Raw genomic sequence first — 22,800 nt, forward strand, 5'->3', positions numbered from 1 at the left:
TTATGATGCACTTTATTAACTTAATAAATGTGTTCATTCTTGAACTTATGGATATATTTTATTTATAATGTTTCCCATTTATCATTATTACTAAAATGCACCAAATTTGCATTAAATGCATTTGATCAAAAATTCGCGATAACAAGCCTATCAATAATCTATTCATGTTGATGCCAAAAAAAAAAAAATAATCTATTCATGTTCTACGTATAATATTTTACGAGATCTGATGCAGTCGCACACCCAACACATAGGTGTGGGCCGCAACTGTATTTAGTTTATAATATCTATTAAATTTTATTAATTTTTATTGATCCAATTATCTCATTTATAAAAAACTCATTGAGAAAATACTCCCTTCATTCTTGATTATAAATAAAGTTCACTTTTTAGATACATCAGTTATTCAATAAATATGAAACGTTAACTTTTGTTTATAATTAAAAATAGAAGGAGTATACCATTCGTTAGTTGGTTCAGTAGTGATTGGTGCTAAACTTGGTAGGGAGGACCACGGTTCGATTCTCCGTAACTGTGATCGGAAGGAGATTGAAACCACTTGATGTCAGAACTGACCCCGAACCAGATTAAACTGGTGGTGAAAAAAAAATAGAAGGAGTATTCTTGACAAAAAAGAAATAGGAGTATTAAAAAGTGAAACTTACATCCATATTAAAATAAAAAAAAAATTGTTTTCTTAAAGCTTCACTTATTTTAAAATTTAAGGGAAGTATTTTAGTTAGTACTAGTACTTTTTAGCAGTAATAGCAGCAATGTGCCTCCTGTGTTATGTTTTGACCTTTGTCTATTTTGAGGATATTGGTGTAATAATGTTTGTAATGTCTGTTTGGTCTGAATTAACATGTGTATAAGTGGGTAGAGTGGGGGGACCCATGACGTTTCATTAAGCTAATTAACGATGGGTGGATTTCAGGCGTGGCTTCCACGTCCTTTCATTCCACTCACAATTCACACTAAACCTTCTTTCCTCTTGCCGTAAATTCGAAATTATAATCATCTTGTCTTTTACATCATTTTTATATTGAAGTTCTAATCTTCGTCACTATCAAATATGCCAGATTTGAATCATTGACAGAAGGTTAAATAAAGATGTCATGTGTTGTGTTTGCCATGTCACGGATAGTTTTCTTCGATATCAATCAATGTAAATAGATTCGGATGGGGTTAAAAAGAGCCTTAAAATAATTTAATTTAGTTATAAATTTACAATAATATTTACGTATAAAATTCAATTCAGGTTATATATTCACAATATGATAAAATCCTCCATAAAAAAGTTTAATCCTCAATATTTGCATAATTTAATATTTTTAATTTATTTTTATTAGCTGTTGTTTTTTATAGGCCTCACAAATCTTTTGCTTTAGGCTTCTATGCTTGATGGGCCGGCCTTGTCCGAAGGCAAATGTTGGAATATGTATTTTTTAAGCTCTCAAATTATAATAATACAATATGACATGGTCTACGGTACGGTTAACTTGAAGTCAAGAATCCTCTGTTTACCGCAAAATGATGTTAACTCATAATTAGAGGCAGAATCATGCTCAAATTTGGATTCGCCTTACAGAGTTACCGCAAAAGTACTAGAGACATCTTACTATTCGAAATCGCAAGTGCAATTGGCACCCCTCTTGCTTTAGATGATGCTACAATGAAAGTAAATCCACCACAACAAAAGATCACTACAAAGCCTGCAATCAATGGTGATAATTGTGTGAAAATCAATGGCGCACAACAGAGCTTGTCTCAACATCTAGAGGGGTTTATCGAGCAACTGGGAAGACGATAATGGAACCACAAGCGATAAAGGCTATCCCGATCCAACCAGAAGAGTCCCAACCTATATAGAAAACGGTAACAGTCAATGATTCCAATGGCCAGGTTTACATAACCGATGTAGATCAGCCTCAGTAACAGATTGAAGACATTGTTATAAATCTATGATCCGAGAATTTTTTTTTTTTAATATATTTCATTGGATGATTTTTACTTGAAATATATATCTTAGTTTTTTTTTGAAGAAGCAGAGAGAATCGAACCTCAGACCTCAAGAGGAGCACACTCTCAGGTCTCAAGCCAATACCAATGCACCAACCCAAGTGGGTTAATATATATCTTAGTTTATTTTGCTTGCATAATCTCTACAAACAAAATGCATGTCTTCCCATATTCTCTTATATTTTACTTCTTTTGTTTCTAATCATATATATAGTGTTTTACTTTTGTATCTTCTTAGTTCTTGTGGATCAATAAACTTTTTATTAAAACGATAAATCTGGACACTTGCGAGGCTATCATAAGTGTTGAGCCATGCATGCAAACTCTCCACTGTGAAATGACTTTTTGAAAGAGTATTTTTGAAAAAATATTTTAAATTTAAATATTTACATTTTTTGTATTATTCGTACAAATAACTTTATCATGGTTGAACAATTTACTTTAAAAAAATCCCACTTCCTATCATTAGAGGTTGCAAACTTAATTAAAAAAATATTGAGTTCTAATGGTTATGAAGTTTTTTACGTTACCCCTTTGCAAAGTGTGAAGAAGGGACAAACGCAACACATTGATCTATTAAGTATGCTAAAGGGACAAATACAATATATCTTCCTATAATTAGAATGAGCTTAATACACTATAAAACCATCAAGTCGTATTCTAGTTTTACATGCAAATAGAAACAAATATGGCTAAAACTCTCGTGTTTGTTTATGCTATGATTTTATTTTTTTCCATATTTCTTGTTGCAAAGGAGGTTCATGGTAAGTCTAGTATTCACCCTTTTAAAATTTCCTTCTTTACTATTTAGTTTGTGCAATATCTTTTATCTCATTTTAATAACATTATTTTATTATCTTTTTTCATTACAGCACAAATTAAATGTGAAACTGATGATGATTGTCCAGAAGTAAGTGTATATGATCCTCCTCTACTGCCTAACTTGCTTCCTTCAGTTTATAAGTGTGTTGACAACTTATGTGTACCGGTTGCTGTGAAGACTGAAGTGAATTCTGGCGCCTAAAAAAATTTCAATGCAATGTACCTTATGCTAGATTGTTCCTTAAGTTACCATTTAATCTGTGTTAGCATCCAATAAATGTATCTTTTTCTTTCTTTTTTTCGTTTTGTAATTTCACGACCTTGAAATTATGGCTTTATGCTCTAATTGATAATAAAATAAGGTGCTAAAGAATATTATAATTATATTGTTTAATTGGACCTAGAATTATATCAGAAAAATAAGCAACATATACATATAAATATAAATATAAAATAAAATATTAATGGGAATAAAATAAAATAGAGATTAAAGATCGGCAAACTTATTTTTAAGGTTGTAGTAATTTGACGTTGCCAACCGCAAAGTAAATAGCTCTGAGCTGCAAAACTATAAGCAAAGAAATAAAACCTGAGGCGTGACATAGTTGCTGTCCTTACGGATTTATCTTTCTCATAAACGCATTCAACTAAGTGCTGACAATGTAACTCAGGAAGACTTCAATTTTATGAATAAGGGAATAATTTGGATCTTGAAGAATTTCAGCATGAAAGATTGAGAGAGCATAATAAGATCGGAGGTGTTGCAAAATTGGTACTTGAGGTTAATAATAATATTTTCGGTGTAGGAAAACAAGTGTAGCATAAAAAAATAAAATAAAATAAAACTCACATGAGAACTTATGTCCTTCACCAAGACTCGAATCCTAGTCCTTTTACATCTTTTTTTTGAACAAGTAGTCCTTTTACATCTTTTCTTAATTTCTTTAATTCTTAGCTCAAATAAGTTGATTTCCATGAAATATATGAACTTTGAAACAATCGGTAACCCGCATCTCTTTCCCAAAGTCTAACTATGTATTAAAACTAATTGTTCACACAAACGGACCCAATTCTAAATTAATAGTACGTAGGCTTTACTTTTTAGTGCAAGAACTAAATTATATAAATTTACTAAAAAGTTATACTAAAATTAATCGTAGCCTATGTTTTAAGAACATCTATTTCTATAAAATTAGCCTATGTTTCTTCCCTTGCACATACGGTGCATCCATATCACACACATCAATATCGCTTATTGCAAATTGTCATAATCTTAGATATAAGTCATTTTTGCTTATTGTAATGAGGATTTGAGTGAGAAAATCAGCATGCATCTTGATTGTTAGACGATTTAGGAAAGAAAGAATTTGGTGGTTATGACTATGCGAAAGGGTTAGGTTATGAAGAAAAATAAGAGATCTGGGCATTTGTTATTCAATTTGTTTGTGGGAATTTGTTTGTGGTGTGCTCAATTTGTTTGACAACAATGATAGAGATCTGGGCATTATTTTGTTTTTGTTTTTTTGGTACAAAGATCTGGGCTTGTGTTGTTATTATTATTATTATTATTATTATTATTATTATTATTATTAGGCAAATTCTATGGTACATGGAATAATTCTTAATGTACCAGTACATCAAGTAACTAAATTAATATGTAAATGAATATTTTTTAAAGGAAATCATTTTTCTTATCATTAAAATGATTATAGTAACTAAATATTATTCATCAAAATTGTCAAAAATATTAAAATTGATATTTTTTGAATTTTTATTCATCATTATAGTTAATATTGAATTTTTTTTCTAAGAAAATATTAGAAAAATTATTATCATGCTTATAAACAATATATTGTGTTTTTTCTTATGATATTATCATTTTTAAAATATAATAATCGGTTAATAGTTTTTTAATTCATAAAAATAATGGTTAATTTATCAATTTACTGACTTGATGTACCGGTACATTCAAATTATTCGAATGTACCGTAGAAGCTCCCTTATTATTATTATTATTGACAAATCTGGGCTTGTGTGTTACTAGTGTTGGAATAACTTGTAAATTATCCAGAGATAAGTTTAAATAATTAACTAAAATAAGAATGAGATTACTACCTCCGTCCCTAATTATAAGATCATGTTTGATAAAAATGTATTATTCATTTACCTTGTTTTGACCGTATTTTTTTAATAATATATAAATGTAAATATTAGCAAATAAGATATTGTTCAATTTGTTTTGATGAGTATTTTCAAAATATTAAATTTTTATAATTTTTACTAATAGATAACTAAGAATATTAGTGATCAAAATTGTACATTGACGTACGTACAGTGGTCAAACATGGTCTTATAATTAGGGACAACGGTAGTATCTATTATAGGAATAGTTTGGTCATTACATTTTTAAAATGATTTTTTTTTTGCATTGATTTTTAAAATGAATTTTGATCAAACTATCCAAACAACATCAACTCATAAGAAGCACTTTTACATTAGTTTATCCAAAGATAAATCAATTCACACTCAAGTCACTTTTAAGTTTTAACTAAAATCAAATCTATTTGGTCAAAAAACAAAAACTAAAATCAATTCTATCAAACTCAATTCTACTAGAATCAATTCTTTTCGCCACCAAACCAAACACATACTTAGTCTTCTTTTTTTTTTCCTCTTTCAAAATAACATTTTAGAGCAACAAAATATACTTCATCCAGTCTCATATATAAGTGAAAATTAACATTTCAGAGCAATTAAAAAAAATAATGTACTTAGCTTATTTTGTTTTGACTATAGCCGCACTCAGCCTAACGTGGATCCGCCGAGCGAATCAAGCAACAATTTTTTTAACCAAGTCTCAGCAACAATTTATCAAACTATTGGAATTGTTTTTTTTTGAAAAAGCTAAAATATATATTATTGTTAAAAAGAAAGAGCATTAGTACAAGGAGGAGTGCAAGCTCTTCCTACTGAAAAAAGCAGCAGGCCCACTCAAAGAAGCCCACAGAGCAACAGAAAATAAATAAAATGTCTGAGTGGGCCGTAGCGTACATGGTATGAATTTTTTGTTTTGAGTGCCATTTATATAGATGTTTTCTCTTCCCCCTCCCATGAATTTTTTATACCCCCAATATTCCAATTTTGCCCTTACAGAAAAATTCGGTTCGCAGAAATCGAATTTTTTCCAGTACAAATTCAGAGTAAATTTCGGTTTTTAGAAACCGAAATTTATTTTCAAAGCAAAAAAAACTTCGGTTTCTACGAACCGAAGTTTTTTCAAGGGCAAAATTGGAAATTTAGGGGGATAAAAGATTCACGAGGGTGGGAAGAGAAAACATCATTTATATATAGAGCCGGGTATACGGACCAAGGTCCGCGGGCTGACCCATTTAACCCACAGCCCGCACGGACTTAAGACCAATTTTTTTTGGCCCGTTTATATTTTTGCCCGTGTGGGTTGGACCGTTAAAACCGCGGGTTATGCGGGTTAAATCCGCGGGTTCGCGGGTTAGCCCGTTGCCCGTCTTCTTTTTTTTATATAATTAATTACAAAATTTATCGGATATAAATAACTTGTAACTTGATCCATGTCCAAATTCAACTTTTTTAACCACAAAAAAAAAAAAAAAACTTAGTCTAAATCCTAATTATAAAAAGTAACAACACACTCCAATTTTAATCAAGTAGACAACAACACAAAACATCAGGATTCAGGGATGTTCTTTTACTTATAATCTTTTGTTCTTTTTCACTATCTTTTACTTTGTCTTATATATACATTTGCTAGTATTTAAAAGATACATGTCCAAATGGGTAGTTATTTTTCTTGGGGTATTTTCCGCTATTATGTTTTGAATAATTTGGTTACCTTGATGTGATTTAGTTAAGTTAAATCTGTTAATCTTTTTATGCTTTTTTGGGTACATGTAGAAAGTTTTTCTCACTAAAATGGACGGTACAAAAATGACGATAAGATCAGTTGAATTTGATTTTAGTTGCATTACTTACAAAGAGAAGATAGATAAACTCAATGATATCAGAAACTTTATTTGTTAGTTACAATTTATATGTTATAACATAAAATTATTAATAATATTTTTTTTAAGCTTTCATTATATCAATATTTTACTAATTTAGTTTATTTTTTGAAAAAAAATGATTTTTTATTTTTTTTGGTAATAGTCCGCGGGTTAACCGTTTAAACCGCGGGTTTATGCGGACCGGACTTAGACTTAATATTATAACTCGTTTATATTTGCCGACGGGCTTGTTAGCCCCGTTTAATACGCGGGTTTATGCGGGGCGGGTTAAACAGGGCGGGCTAACCCGCATACCCAGCTCTATTTATATATGAAGAGATATCAAATTTTATCAATATTACACTACCTAATAATTTTTTTTTAAAAAATATGTAAGGAAAAATTGAAAATGGCAAGGAGTTGAACAATATTGCGTGTGTATGATTTTTGCTCAACAATTTTGGGATTTGAGACTGTGCATATCTAACGTAATCTTAGTAATGATAGTAAATGTGGGAAATGAAAAGACGCACATTTAATGCTGCTTCTTTTAAGAGACAAAACGAACACTTATTTTCACTGCCACTCTTGTGCTCTGGCTCTGGCTGCACATGTTGACTGGCTGCTCACTCTTTTTATTGAAAACAGCCTCTTTGGCTTAGCTATTGCCTATTGTGGTGAGACAACTGTTACTAGAGTATGGAGTACACATTGTCGCTTTAGGAGAATGTGTGTGCTAGTACTAGTAGTGCACTCTTGCGAGGCCCTTTGTTTTGTTGGATGATAATTGATAAAATACTTCATCCGTCCCATATTAGTATAAAAAAAATAAATTATTTTTTCTTTGTCTTAAATTATAAGCAAATGTTATTTATTTTTATTATTTTCAAGTTATTTTTATTTATTTTTATAAAATTTAATGTAAATTACATTTAATTTACTTTTGTCTTGTTCACATACGTTTCATTTTTGTCCCCATTATTTGTACTCTCTTTATTTTTATTTTAATATACTTCATCCGGTCCTATATAAGAAAAAGTTTAATTTCTAGATTTATTGTAAAGTTGATGTATCTAAACTATATATTATTGTCTAGATACATCAACTTTATAATGAATCTAAAAATCAAATTTTTTCTCGGCTTTAATGCACTTTTGATCCCCTTATTTTGAAAAACCTGAACTTTTGATCCCCCTATCTTAAAAGCAAACTTTTTGATCCCTCTATTTTAAAAAATCTGAACTTTTGATCCCTCTATTTTAAAAGCCAACTTTTTGATCCCCCTATTTTAAAAGCCAACTTTTTGATCCCCACATTTTGAAAAACCTGAACTTTGATCCCCTATTTTAGATTTTTTTCAATTTTAGTCCCCAAACTCAATTTGATCAAATTTTTAAAACCTGATTTAGTCCCCATATTTTGAGTTTGGGGACTAAAATTCAGAAAAATCTAAAAGATAGGGATCAAAAGTTCAGATTTCTCAAAATAGGGGATAAAAAAGTTGGCTTTTAAAATAGGGGGATCAAAAGTTCATGTTTTTCAAAATAGGGGATCAAAAAGTTGGTTTTTAAAATAGGGGGATCAAAAGTTCAGATTTTTCAAAATAGGAGGATTAAAAGTGCATTAAAGCCTTTTTTCTTATATATAGAATCGAAGAGAATAATATCTAAGGTGTTGCAACTTTACTTGAGACGTAGATAGTATAGTATCTAAGGTGTCCCAAATTTTTGTGCCATATTTTTAAAAACTTTGTACCATATTAAATAACGATATTTGATTTCAATTTAAATATTTGAGATTTATTGTAAAATTAATGTATCTAGATAATAATATAGTCTAAACTCTAAATACATCAATTCTACAATAAATCTAAAAAGTTAAATTTTTCTTATACCATATATAGGACTAGAGGGAGTAAAATATTCCAAAAATTACAATAATAAAAATGTACTATTAATAAATGAAATATATTAAAATTAATGCTGATTTGATCTATTGATGAAAATTTTGGTTGTATATATATGAGATCATAAAATTAAATTCTATTCTCTTCCATTGTAATTTTTTTTTTTTTAAGAATAACACATGGAGTTAGTATCCTCTCTATTTCCTCCATTATTATATAATTTTGGGAATAGAAATGTAAAAGTGTGCCATTAAGTGGGTCCAAATATTTTTTATACACTTCAAAACATTTAAAAATTTTAGTAATGGAAGAAATGGAAAGAATAGAAAATGGAGAGATCCCAACTCCAACATGACCCCAGATTGAACAATTTTTTATTTGGCACCGTTAGGTTCCTTTGAAGGTTTCTATCTGTGCCTGGCGACTATTGCGGGACAGGTTACCTACCAAAGCAAACCTGGTTACTCGAGGGATCTTAATTATCTGAGGCGGCCCATCATTGTGTTTCTGGCTGCGGAGGGGTTGAGTCGGCTCAGCACTTGTTCCTTTCTTGCAGCACTTTTGGTGCCCTTTGGTCTCTTGTCAGCTCCTGGATTGACTATTCTCTGGTGACTGCTCAGACTCTTTCCGATCACTTTGTTCAGTTTACAGGTTCAGCAGGGGGTCTTCGAGCACGATGTTCTTTCTTGCAGCTTATATGGCTTGCTGTTGTGTGGGTTGTTTGAACCGAAAGAAATCACAGATTGTTCAGACGCTCAACAAATTCAGTGCATCATATGTTGGACAAGATCAAGACTTTTTCCTACAGGTAGTTGAAACGACGAGTAATACTTTAGCTTTGAACTACCATAATTGGTGGTCTAGTCTTATGCTTTGTCTGAGCCTTGTATAGTTTTTTTTGGTTCTTGTATTTTTTTTTGACTCTAGTATAACATTATCTAGTCGTTCTTGGAAATTTAATTAAAAAATACTAGAAAATTAATTAGAATTAAAGAGAGAGATTAGTATTTTTCTTGAGAGTAGAGAATAGAATAGAGAGAAGCAAATAAAAATAGGTTAGGCTTAAATCATGTTTCTTGTATGTCGTGTTTAATCATGAGATGTGATATACCCCCAAATCCCAAAAACTTGATACTCCAAAACCATCACACGCACGCACATCACACAGATCCTTCTATAATCACCTTTTCACTTTCTCACACATTTTCATATCTCTCTCTCTCTCTCTCTCTAACATGACTCATTTTCTTTTATAATCTTCCGCCATTTCCACCAAAAACCCTTCCATTCCCATTCCCTACCATCACAATGTTCACAATGCAACAACGAGTTTCTAACCTCAATCCAAATGCTAAACCCTTCCATCCACAAAACAGAAACTCATCACATTACCAATTTCACAACAATCTACTAACAATGCCTAGTACTCAATCGACTTCTAAAGTACCAAAAAGTACTAAAAACACTTCTCGTCATCGTCGATCTCACATTCCATTTCCGAACACTGTTGAAGAAGCTGAAGCATTCAACATTACAACTCTAATGATTCGCAACATCCCTAATCAATTTAGGTAATAACTGATTATTTAACTATATATGGATCTTTTTTTTAACACTGATTTTACCCTCTTTTTTTTGTGTTAATGCAATTTCAATCGCGATTTTGTGTTCAATTTTTTAGGTTTGAAGATTTGTTGCATATACTCGATGAACATTGCTTTGAAATCAACAAGACCGTCGATGATCCTAAGGAATGGTCCAAGTTTGATTTCGTTTATCTTCCTATGGATTTTAGGTAAAGAACCTAATCAGTTTTTTTTTTTTTTTTTTTTTAATTTTTTTTAAATTTTTAAAAAATATGAATAAGTGGAGTGTCTGAAGGGACTTCTAATCCCAACTCCTGCACATATAGTGCGATATCCCTATCAACTAAGCTAAACTCACAAGAATTTTTTGTGATTTTTTTAATAAAGTTTTTTATTAATGTTGTTATGGTTCATATTTCAGGAAGCATGCTGTAGAAAGAAAGATATCTAATTTGGGATATGCTTTTGTCAACTTTACAACACCTGCTGCTGCGTTTAAGTTCTACAGAGAGTTTCAAGGATTCGCATGGAATGTGACAGTGAATGGAAAGATCTGTGAAATAAATGCAGCTCAACATCAAGTTAGTTTGTTAATTAATTTTATTCCCATTGAAATATTAGTACTACTCCACCGGGTCCTTTTACTTTAACAAGAGACAAATAACCTTTTAACATTCATTAAATAAATTATCTACTGTATGTTATTACTATATACTGTATTAAATTAATTGGAACAAAATTTTTCATAATTTGATATACAGTACTACATAATTTATTTGGGTAATTTTCTCTTGAGTTTAATTGTTGTGCATTGTCCGCATAAAATTATTTTACATATGCATTAAACAATGTGTTAACACGTCATTTGTCTTAAAACACATTGCATGATGTGATGTGTCAATATGCTATTGGATGCATGTATTTAAAGTAACTTTATACCGATAATATATATAAATTAAATTTTTTACACTTATAAAAAAGATAAAAAAGAATAACTTTTTTTCGCTAATAATTTTTGGTTTTTGATAAAGTATAGCATTAATTAATTTCAATAATAAAGTAATTTTTTTTGTAATATTAATTTCTTTTATTACAAACCCTTAAAAAATGTTTAAAAGGTAGACTCTTAATTTTATTTTATTTTTTTGTAGAGAAACATAAAAATAAATTAAATTAAATTTCACTATCGGAAAAGATCCATATTAAGACTATAAGTTATATCAAATAACATACAGATAATACGGTAACTTATTGTGAATATTCTCCGCGTCTCAAAATAAGTGATACAATTTGAATTTGTAATGTTTAATAAAATTAACGGTTAAATTATTATTACCTCCGTCCCTAATTATAAGGTGTTTGAAACCCATCTGAGTTGGTTTGGTGGTATTGGCTTGAAAATATGAAACATATTTTATGAAAAGGGTCAAAGAAAAATGTAAAAAAGGTCTTATATTTAGCGACAGTGGTAGTATATAATTTCTTTTTATTTTGGTTTAAAATGGGCTAAAGATGGAATCCAAGACCTCTAACATTTACTCAAACCCCTTACCACTAGACCAAATCTAGTGGGGGTTTTTTTGATATAAAGTGGTTTTTTTTTCTTTCATATATAAATATGAAATGTCTAGTAAAACTAAACTATAAGTTTGTAGAAAAAAAGGTTCGGAACAGGTTTGTTTTTTTCCCTTACAAGACAAACTATAACTCATAATTTTGCATTTCCAAACTGAGCTTAAACGACCACTTAGTAGTAATATAATAGTAATATAGAGTGTTCGAAGCGCAAGGATACCTGAGATACTAAGAAAGAGTAAACACATTAGATATGTTGAAGTGCTCGGTGGAAGCCGCGATACTTCTTTTGTTCGTATAAGTTGAAACGAGAAATGGATCCTCTCAATTTTCCTCAATTTCTACATCTCAATCATTAACTAACTTTTTTCTATATCCTCCATTTATGATCTTAATGGTGTAAGATTCCACATTATTTTCTCAATTATTTTTTACAATTGAGAGGATCCTCTCTCGGTTGAAACACTACTTCATCAGTCTCATAAGAAGTGTCAAATTTAGATTGTGTCCGGGCCATAAAAAATAACCAGTTGGATTGATTACAATGATAAAATGAATAGTTGATTACAAAAACAATCTGATTACATTGGTTAAAATAGAAGAAGAGTGTGAAAAAACAATAATGTTTCATTGATTTTCTAATCTAATAATAGTAATTGTGAGACAAAAAAAATGTTGTAAATGAAACTCACGAAATAATTTGACTAAAATATTTTTAATATGAGACATTACTTTATAAACAATTACTTGAGAGTAATATTGTAATTTTTATGATTTGAACATTACTTAGAAGGTAGAAATTAAACTTGTACCAAAAAAAAAAGAAAAAAGTTGAAATTAAACACTATTTGCTTATATAAATTATAAATGAACACTATTTGCATTCAATTTTTTACACTACTATAGTCTACACTGTCTTTTGTTTATTTTTGTGGTTTAATCCCCGCAGGGCAAAGCTACTTTGGTGAGGATTTTCTCCCACAAAATATTCCGATGCAAGAGTCGAAAATTTCTGCCAATGATTTTCTACAAAGGCCGTGATGGTTTGAATCGCAGAATGACAGGAACCCCTCTCGGAATACATTTAAGGGGTTTGCCTTTCACACCAAAATAGGTTTCCAATATGACATGGTGGAACATAGTTGTTGGATTTAGAGTTCTTCGAATCTGCTGTTGCTGCTGTGGATTTAAAACTCTAGATTGTTAATAGCTAATTAGGATTAACTAGAATGCAACCCTTTCTCATTGGAGTTTGTCATCTGTGTTTCATGTGGTAAGGGAACATCGTACTTGGTTTGTTTGCGTGAATGTAGGGTTAGGAACTTTGGTTTAACTGTGTATTGTATAGTTTTTTGGAGGTTCCTAAAGAACAACATTGTGTTGTTTGAAGTTACCCGTGTTTTCATTCTCTCCCTAGAATTGTTGGGGTTGTCTTATGCCATCATATATACAATACAATCTGGGGTGAATTGTAAACATGGGTTTAGGAATTGCCTGTTCGCATAGGGTAATTGTGATCACTTGATTTCTATCTTCTAAATCTGGTCTAGTAGTGTTTCTGTGAAATGTTTCTGTTGTTTGTCTATTGTTGTGGTTTTTCCATGTCATTTTTTTTATATTGAAGTATATCTTATTTTTGAATTGAGTTTGTTTATTGATCTTTTTTTGACTATGACCAGATTTGATGTATATTGATTTTCAACCATCTTTTTATTAAGGGAACCTTTCACTATTGTACAATTAATTTTGATCTTTATGGCACCAAAAAATGTACCAAAACCCACTATTTTTTTCACATTTTCAAAGCCTTATAAAAGTAAATATTTTCAATTAACTATTGTTATCAACTCCTTTATACTTGAACTATTGTTTGTTCTTAAACAGTTAATCTATTTGTATGCTCTGACTTATGTCATGTTGTATGCCATGTTGGTGCGGATGACTGGAAGATGAATAACCGGAGGCGTGTAGTCACTAAACTGATTTTCATGGTCTTATTTAAACTTACAACAATCACATAGTAAACTAAGTAATATACCATACAATAAAGATTATATCAACACTAGAAAAATTAATGAAACATATCTATTATTCTGTTAATACCGAAAAGACCATTAAATTCTAATTTGGGGTGTCATTCAGAAAAATTAAGTACCAAAGAGTATATAATGAAAAATCAAACAACCATGATAACATAATTAATCCGAAACGCAATGAAAAACAAATACTAGTCTGAAACATTATGGAATGAAAAACATACTAATTGGAAACATTAAGGAACTAGTCTTTTGAAATACTAAGAACAAAGAGTCCCTGATCATAGTACCCCTTCCCAACAAACACACCGTTCTTTGTCATTACTATCTTATCTGATTCGAATGACACTTTAACCCCTACTTTATTCAACAGTGCTACTGAAATCAAGTTGGTCCTGATTGTTGGCACATGTAGCACATCACTTAAAACCAAGGTCTTTCCAGAAGTGAGCTTCACAATTACTTTGCCTCTGCTGATAACTGCAGCAGTTCTAGAGTCACCAAGATAGACATCATCCCCACAGAAGTGTAGGAGGTAAAGGCGGCTTTATTTGCACAGATGTGTCTTGTGGCTCCTAAATCTACCACCCATTTTTTCACATCACTAACAACATTCACTTCAGATATCACTGCAGCAATAATATCATCATCATCATCATCTTTCTTATCATCTCCTAAAGTCAAATTTGCTTTTGGCTTAGGAGGCACTTTATTCGTTTTCCGATATATGCAGTGATAAGCTTTATGACCTGGCTTTCCACACACATAGCAGTTTGCTTTAAAGGTGGGGTTAGTAACTTCAAGTACGTGATCAGTTCTATATTCATACCTTCTCTTTTGGTGAGCATTATTTTGGATCAAATTTGCCTGTGATTCCAAAGCTTTTCCCCGTGCAACATCACATTCCTTTCGGCCGGTGTCTTCAATGATTACGTGCTTGATGAGATCATCAAGGGAGATCTGTGTGTGCTTATGTTTCAACTGCTGCTTGTAATCATTCCAACAGCTCGGTAATTTTTCCACCAAGGCTCCAACAACAAACACGTCTGGCAGGTCGATTTTATCAGCCTTCAATTCTTCAAGGAGTTTGTGATACTCATTGATCTGGGCTTTGATCTCCTTGTCCTCCACCATTTGCCATCGGAGAAATTTTCAGTTTGTGATACTCATTCTTCAATTCAGTTTGTTGTTGGAAATTTTCTCCGATGGAAATATTTTTCATTAAAAAAACAAACATAAACAATATTACTACCAAGTTTACTACTAACCACTAATAATAATAATAATAAAAATTTTGTCAAAAAAATAAATAAATAATAATATAATAAAGTAAGTTAGTATCAAATTTACTAAATTACCCTAAATATTCCTAATAAAATTTCTAATTTTTGATTAAGAATATACACGAGACCATTATTTTGTATGAAACACAAAAAATTGCACGCGGAGGATATCTTTGGTTTACAAAAAAAGAAGATAGAATAAATAAATTTACAAGAACAAACACAATAATTTCACTTATACTCCCTCTATCCCAAAATATAAGTAAAAGTGAGTCAAAGAAATTTGATGTATTTGGTTAAAGATTTGGACCAAATACATTCACTTTTGTTGACCAACTTTTGCTTATATTTTGGGACAGAGGGAGTATTTATATAACAAGTCAATGTCAATTTAAACTAGTAGTAATATAAAGTAAAAGCAAAAAATTAAATACACCGACGCAAAAGTTAACGAGTACCACTAAATTTGGAGGAAAGTGTTGAATTTGTAAGCATTAATGGATGTAAGTTAACGAGAAGAGCTCAAATTTTTAAAATTTGGAAATTTTATTTAGCGACTGATTTTTCGGTTGTTAAATAAGCAGAATATACAAACTAAGGTCAATGTCTCAGTCAAAACCTCAGATGAGTTAATCAATGAGTATACATTGAACTTTGAAATTTGTCACCTTTAGGTAGGCAAATTCCTCCGATCAATACATCCTCCAATAACTTCATCTTAAATTAATTTTTAATTATAACATATAATCATCACCTTTGGGCAGAAAATCACATGTCACAATTAAAAACATTCCTCAAGCTACAAAGAAAAAGTCATCAAAAGCGGTCCCACTTTGATGGTAACAACCTATACCAACGCACAAAATCTATTGCATAGAAATCAATAATTAAAAGTTTTCACATACAATTATATGTCTCTAATTGGGGAGAGAAATCATTACTATGAAATAGTCAACTCATAAGAGATCATTACTGTGAAACAGTCAACTCAATATAATAAATAAATGATTTATGCAGCGGAATAATATGAGACTTCTTTTGAAATATTATTGAGGATATAAAGCAAATAGTCCCAAACTTTTATAAATAACATATAGGACTCCTCAATATAAGTTTCTATAAACATTTATAAATAGTTGACATGGAAAACTCTCTCACTTGATAGAGAATTATAGTTGAATTACCAATCCAAAAGTGTTAAAATATTTAAACAAATATTCAACTATTTTCTCTATCACACAATGGACATGTCAAACAATGTCACACTAAATTTATATTTTTCGAGAATAGAACTCTCAAAATATTAAATTTAAAATACTCCCACTCAACATAGTAAAATTTTAAAAATTGGAGTATATAACATTAAATCAATTAATCAATATATAGAGAGTTTATAATTTAAAATATTCTGGAAAAACAATAAAACTTTTATATATAATTGCACAACTGATCTTCAAGAGTGTGACTTTCACCTTGCAAATAGAGTCAATGAGCTTTGGTTGATGACATTACGATTATCATAAGATATTTGACAATGTCATCTCAAACGGCCACAAATCAGACAGTTCATAAATCAACAACAAAGTATTATATCATCATCATAATAAAAGGACTCTAATAATAATCAATGCAAGAATAATTCAATTTTAAATTATCTTAAGAATTGCTCAAAATATTATCTCTACATGATATTTTACAATTGAGCATGTAAGTAACAAGGAGACTTACAATTTATAAAATTAACCAAACACATATATGTTAGGACGAACCTATGCAATGTGGGAGTATATTAAACAAGGTCAAGTCCATCCACAAATCATATATTAGAATGAACTTATACAATGTGAATAGTTAAACACATAATGCAAATACAATCACACAACATGACCGAAAAATCAGAATTTGAAAGCAAATATCATCGCATAAAAGTCACCTTCTCCAACACCAATGTTTAGCAAGAAAATCATGAATCAAAAGCCATCAAAATAAAAATTATTTTACATAATTATCATACTTATCATGATGACATTCATAGTCTGGTGCACAAAAGTGGATTTTATCCAAGAGCAATAACAAACAAAGTAATAAATAAATTAATCTTTCAAAACAAACTTTCAATTGGTTTTACCATAAACACCAATCGGTTAATGGAACAAAAGAAAACCAATCAAAATCTTAAATTTGAAACCAACATGATCAACATTTTCAAAAAACGATGGACGTATATATATATATATATATGAAAGTACACCACCCAAAATAACTCAAAACCAATGGCTTGAGTCCAAATGGTAAGCCTGTATAGATACAAAAACTCAGCTCAAGAGGATTTGGAAATAAAAATATCATCAAAACATATAAAGTGTTCATATGATTTGGAAATTAACCAAAAGCCCTAAAATTCCTTGGAAACCATTGGGCAGTCACAAAATATGACAATGATTCTGCAGCTTATAGGTCACGGGATTTCAGCACATGAAGCAAAACCTCATCATAATAATTAAAAATAACAAATTGATAATCAATTGATTTTATCGTTAAAATTCCACAGACAATAACTAGTATAGCCGAAACAAAACCAAATCGTGACCGAAAACATTCTTGATAATCAAACATGATTTGCTTTAATTATTAACAATTGAAACTAGGGTTCTAACTAGTACCACAAGTAAGAATTAACAATTAGAGATCGACATATTATATGAAATTAGCACACATTTACTTGATAATCATAATCACAAACCATCGTTACCGGAAGCGCGCCAATATCGAAAACATCGATACATTAGACAAGGTCTTCCTTTGCCTAATCACATACTCCATACTTTGAGGTCTTTAATGGGGAAGACAACAAATGAGCGTTCAGCTTATTGCTAGCTTGACAACGTGACGGCAAAAGACCTAACCTATCTATTTATAAGATAACAACCCTAGTACCACCCATCGTGGACTCTAGAGTTGGGCCTACACTTTGTTTCTACACAAATCAGAATTAGTGTTCAAAACCATTCTTACTGATCATAATTATCAGGCTTAAGCATCATCAATGGATCACAACAACATCAACCCGTTTTTATTAAAATCAAAAGCCACAATTGATTGCAGCCCACAAAATATTAGAAAATATTCTAACATATAATGACATAAATGCTAACAAGATCAGTGAAGTTACCAAAGGAAAAATAAATTTAAAATACAATTATTGGGTGTGGGTGGTAACACAATAATAATTGCCAACTATTGAATATTCTTGCATTAGGTATATTGCATAGATTTTTTGCTAGCCTAATGACTCGTTCTTCTCTTCATGAAATTTGGGTACTCCATCAACCGGTAGCGTCACTTTAACATTTTTACATTGCTTGTCAATGCACTTCCAATTTTTTGGCAAATATCTTAGACAATCTTTATCAGTTTCACATTCAATAATTGCTGTAATGAATCAAAGGAACAAAATGATGTTAATAAAAATAAATAAAATAGTGTGAATGAACTACCAAGTAAAGAAGGGAACATAAAAAGGAAAAAGAATGGCTTACCACCAACATTCTTTATGACAAGTAATAAGAAAAGAACTATAGAAATAGCATTAACAAACTTGAGTATTTTAGTCATATTTTTCTCTTAATGCATATGACAAATAAAATATGATTTGATTGATTTATAGGGTATAAATTTTTAGCACTTTAGGAGTTTGAAAAAAAAAACTTCCTAAAATTATAATCATTATTTAATATCTCTTAAGTAAATTAATGTGTTAATTTTGACCTTTTGTTACACTACATAAAGGAGTAAAAAAATAATATCAAATCATTAGAAATTCATTTATTTTAATTAATTTTTCAACCTTTGATGATAGATAGAGGCTATTTAATTTTAAAATAAATAAAATAATAATTGAAAAAGTTATTTGTACAATTAACATGACAATAAATTAGGATTTTTTTTATGTTGTATTTCAATTACGACGGCCCTTTGGATCTTCAAAATTCATCTGCAAAACATTAAAAAATACTATTAAAATATAAATAAATAGAGAAAAATTCATCTGCAAAAATTGAGTTATAATATGTCTCTTTATCCTATGCAAAACATTAAAAAATACATATTATGTCTCTTTACCCCTTCTATCATCAAAGGTTAAAAATTTAATTAAAAACTAATGAAATATAATTATTTGCAAGATTCTTAAGTTATCCATATATTTTTTATGCTAAAGGGACAAACACATCACATTGAACTATTTAAGAGGCATTTAATAATGCCTGCAATTATAAAAGTATTTTTACAATAACTGGACCATTATAAATATTTAATTTCTTTATTATAACATAAACATTATACACTATAAAGTGATAAAATCATATTCTTTATTACATACAAAGAGATAAAAATATGGTTCAAACTATCAAGTTTGTTTATGTGGTCCTTTTATTTATTTCCCTATTACTTGTTACAAATGGTAAGTCATTTTTCATCATTTTAACGTTTCTTTCTTTCCTTTGTAGTTCGTCCAAAATTTTGTATCCATTTCAATAATATTATTTTATTATCATATTTTTTTACAGCACTTAAATGTGACACTGATGATGATTGTCCAAAAAGTAATACACCCAGTGTTCCTTATACGTGGAGGTGTTATAAGAACACATGTCAGTTTCTTAAAGACGGGACACTAGAAGCATTAGTACCAAATTGATGATGATTGTAATCAAATGCGATGCAGGGAAAAATAAGTTCATATACTAAGAAAATAAATCTATGCAATATATCTTATGCTAGAATATATTAAGAAAATAAATCTATGCTAAAATAAATCTATTTTGCACCCAATAAATGTATTTGTTTAATATTTCATTTTGTAATTTTATGGACCTTGCAATTATGGCTTTGTACCCAATAAATATTCTATTTTGTTCCTCAATATGACAAGGATAATAATCATAACATATCTTAACAATGGAGTATGGTTTTGTGGAAACACTTATGTCTTTCGACATAATATGATATCTATGGTAACGTTCCACTCTCGTAGCAATCCGTTATGCCTAGGGCTTTAATAAGATAGTAAATTTCCTTATGATTTTGCTGCGGATATTTCCTGCGATTAATTGTCGTACGCAACTCCGTAACAAAAACAAGATTTTCCTAATGATTTCTCTACGATTTCTGTATCCGCATGAACATCCATTCTATGACTTAAATAGGCACGAAAATCTACATGTATTCCTGCAGATTTTTTTCGCAAGAAAACAAATATTTCTAGTAGTGTGTCGTTGTTATACACTTATCACATAGGTTTTGTTGGTTGTAACAACCCGAATTTTTAATAAAGAATTTACTCATAAAAAACTTCGTTTCTTAAAAATGTGTGACTATTTTTTTTTCTGCAATAATAATAATAATTACTTAAGCTTATAAATAATCTTTGTACAATAAAAAGAATATTTCATTTAAATTACAAATGTATAAAACCCAGATTTGTTTAGCCCCGCGCACGTACAAGGAACACATCACTTCATATTTCACCTTTGGTACCTACAACCATATTTAATGTAAGGGTCAATTTCCTTATCCAAATTGAATCATGCCGAACAGAAGGTAAATGTTATAAACTAAAAATAAAATACTCGGCCATAAAAAGTAATAACATAAAATCGATGCAAGAAACTCTTTTTAACAACAATTTATACAAACTAATAATGCATGAAATGCAACTAGACCATGATCCGGATATCGCCCCATTTGGCACTTGGAATTTAACGCCCCAAGTAGCGTATTCGCCCCATTTGGCACAAATCGCCCCATTTGGCACTTGGAATTTTAACGCCCCAAGTAGCGTATTCGCCCCATTTGGCACATAATAACAAATCGCCCCATTTGGCACTTGGAATTTAACGCCCCAAGTAGCGTATTCGCCCCATTTGGCACATAATAACAAATCGCCCCATTTGACACCTATGACTCAACCATATGCGATGTCATGCTTCATATACACACTTTAATATACACAAATATTAAATCGCCTCATTTGGCACTTAATATACAAACTTTCTTTTAAAATCATCGCTACTTCCACCATTTCAAATCAAAAATCATTTTTCTCTTTTAAACCACACCAAATATTCATTTTATAAAAAAACAGCCAAATACTCAAATCCACAATCAACCACAAACACAACAATCATAGAATTAAATATACAATTAGCCATACACACATACTCAGAATGTAATGAAATAGCATAAAATTGCTATAAAAATATTTCTTTCATTCCTTCTATTATTATTCCTTTTTAACGGTTAAATATTCAATTATTAATCTATAACATAAACCTTATGTGCATGAGTGTATGGGGAAAAAGCCCTTACCTTGGCCGATTTCGTTCCAAGCGAAATACTCTAAGCATAAATTCGCAGCTACAAGGTACACGAGATATATTTCACTCCAAAGTTCATTTCGACGCTATATGACCATCGGAGCTATGACCGAAAATGCCTAGTTGCAAATAAAACACAAAGGATAGCAATCGGAGCTATGACCAGCATCAAGCTGAAAAGCCAGATATCAACCTTCCTCCAAATAGAAATTTTTAATACTTCCATTCCATGCTTCATAAATGTGTTTGACAGCTATGAGAGACATCAGAGAGAGATATGTGATATTTCTTATTTGCAAGGTAACTAAAGATTAAGGTGTAGCTCAATATTGATCGTATGGCAATATATATAGCTTGATGAGGAGATGAAAGAACACATGGAACTAGGGATAATCAAGAGGATTGATGTATGAGAGTTAAATTCTTTAATTCTTCCACTAGTAATGGCGTGAATAGGATAATGAAGGGATGAATGGTCATAGAAATCAAAGGTTGCAAACATTATTTAAGTTCTCCACTTAGTTAAATACATTTTCAACATAAATTCCTATGTCTTTTGATATTTCTCACTATATTATTCACTAATAATTAGATTAAAATAAAATAGGATAAAAATCCATAATATAAAACATGTACTATAGAATAACTCATAAAATATACCATGACTTAATACATCGTTTTTAGAAAGTAAAAACTTATCAAAGTATTTAATTATGATAAGAATACATGTTAATAATTATCATGCCAAATTGATTTAACAAAATAAATAAATAAATAAATAGGACATATTAAAATATTGGGATATTACATTGGTGGTATTCTAGAGGTGGTATATTATAAAGGCTTAATTAGTAAAATGGTCCCTTAAAGATATTTTTGGTTTCAGATTGGTCCCTTAAAGAAAAAAATGTCCAAATAGGTCCCTTAAAGAAAAAAAAGTCCAAATAGGTCCCTTAAAGGCATCTCCGTTAATCAGTTTGGTCCTATTTAGACCTCTTTTTAGGGACCAAACTGATTAACGGAGATGTCTTTAAGGGACCTATTCGGACTTTTTTTTCTTCTTTAAGGGACCTATTTGGACCTTTTTTTTTCTTTAAGGGACCAATCTGAAACCAAAAATGTCTTTAAGGGACCATTTTACTAATTAAGCCTATTATAAACTATATTGTTGCAGAGT

At 30.3% G+C, this 22,800-nt stretch overlaps 3 long non-coding RNA genes and 1 pseudogene across 3 annotated transcripts; 3 read left to right on the forward strand and 1 right to left on the reverse strand.

Moving 5' to 3' along the window:
* Positions 1 to 1,303: 1,303 nt before the first annotated feature.
* LOC123907832 lies at positions 1,304 to 3,135 on the forward strand. Its single transcript, XR_006809510.1, has 2 exons — positions 1,304 to 2,783; positions 2,892 to 3,135. It is a non-coding gene; the product is annotated as an uncharacterized LOC123907832 (long non-coding RNA).
* Positions 3,136 to 10,068: 6,933 nt separating this feature from the next.
* LOC123904490 lies at positions 10,069 to 13,880 on the forward strand (annotated as a pseudogene).
* Positions 13,881 to 19,380: 5,500 nt separating this feature from the next.
* LOC123907833 lies at positions 19,381 to 20,170 on the forward strand. The gene is made up of 2 exons (XR_006809511.1): positions 19,381 to 19,708; positions 19,815 to 20,170. It is a non-coding gene; the product is annotated as an uncharacterized LOC123907833 (long non-coding RNA).
* A 429-nt stretch (positions 20,171 to 20,599) lies between these two features.
* Positions 20,600 to 22,266, reverse strand: LOC123907834. Its single transcript, XR_006809512.1, has 2 exons — positions 21,616 to 22,266; positions 20,600 to 20,784 (listed from the first exon to the last, which is right to left on the reverse strand). It is a non-coding gene; the product is annotated as an uncharacterized LOC123907834 (long non-coding RNA).
* Between the last annotated feature and the right edge of the window lie 534 nt (positions 22,267 to 22,800).

Source organism: Trifolium pratense, linkage group LG2 (genome assembly GCF_020283565.1).
Source record: "Trifolium pratense cultivar HEN17-A07 linkage group LG2, ARS_RC_1.1, whole genome shotgun sequence".
Lineage (NCBI taxonomy): Eukaryota > Viridiplantae > Streptophyta > Magnoliopsida > Fabales > Fabaceae > Trifolium > Trifolium pratense.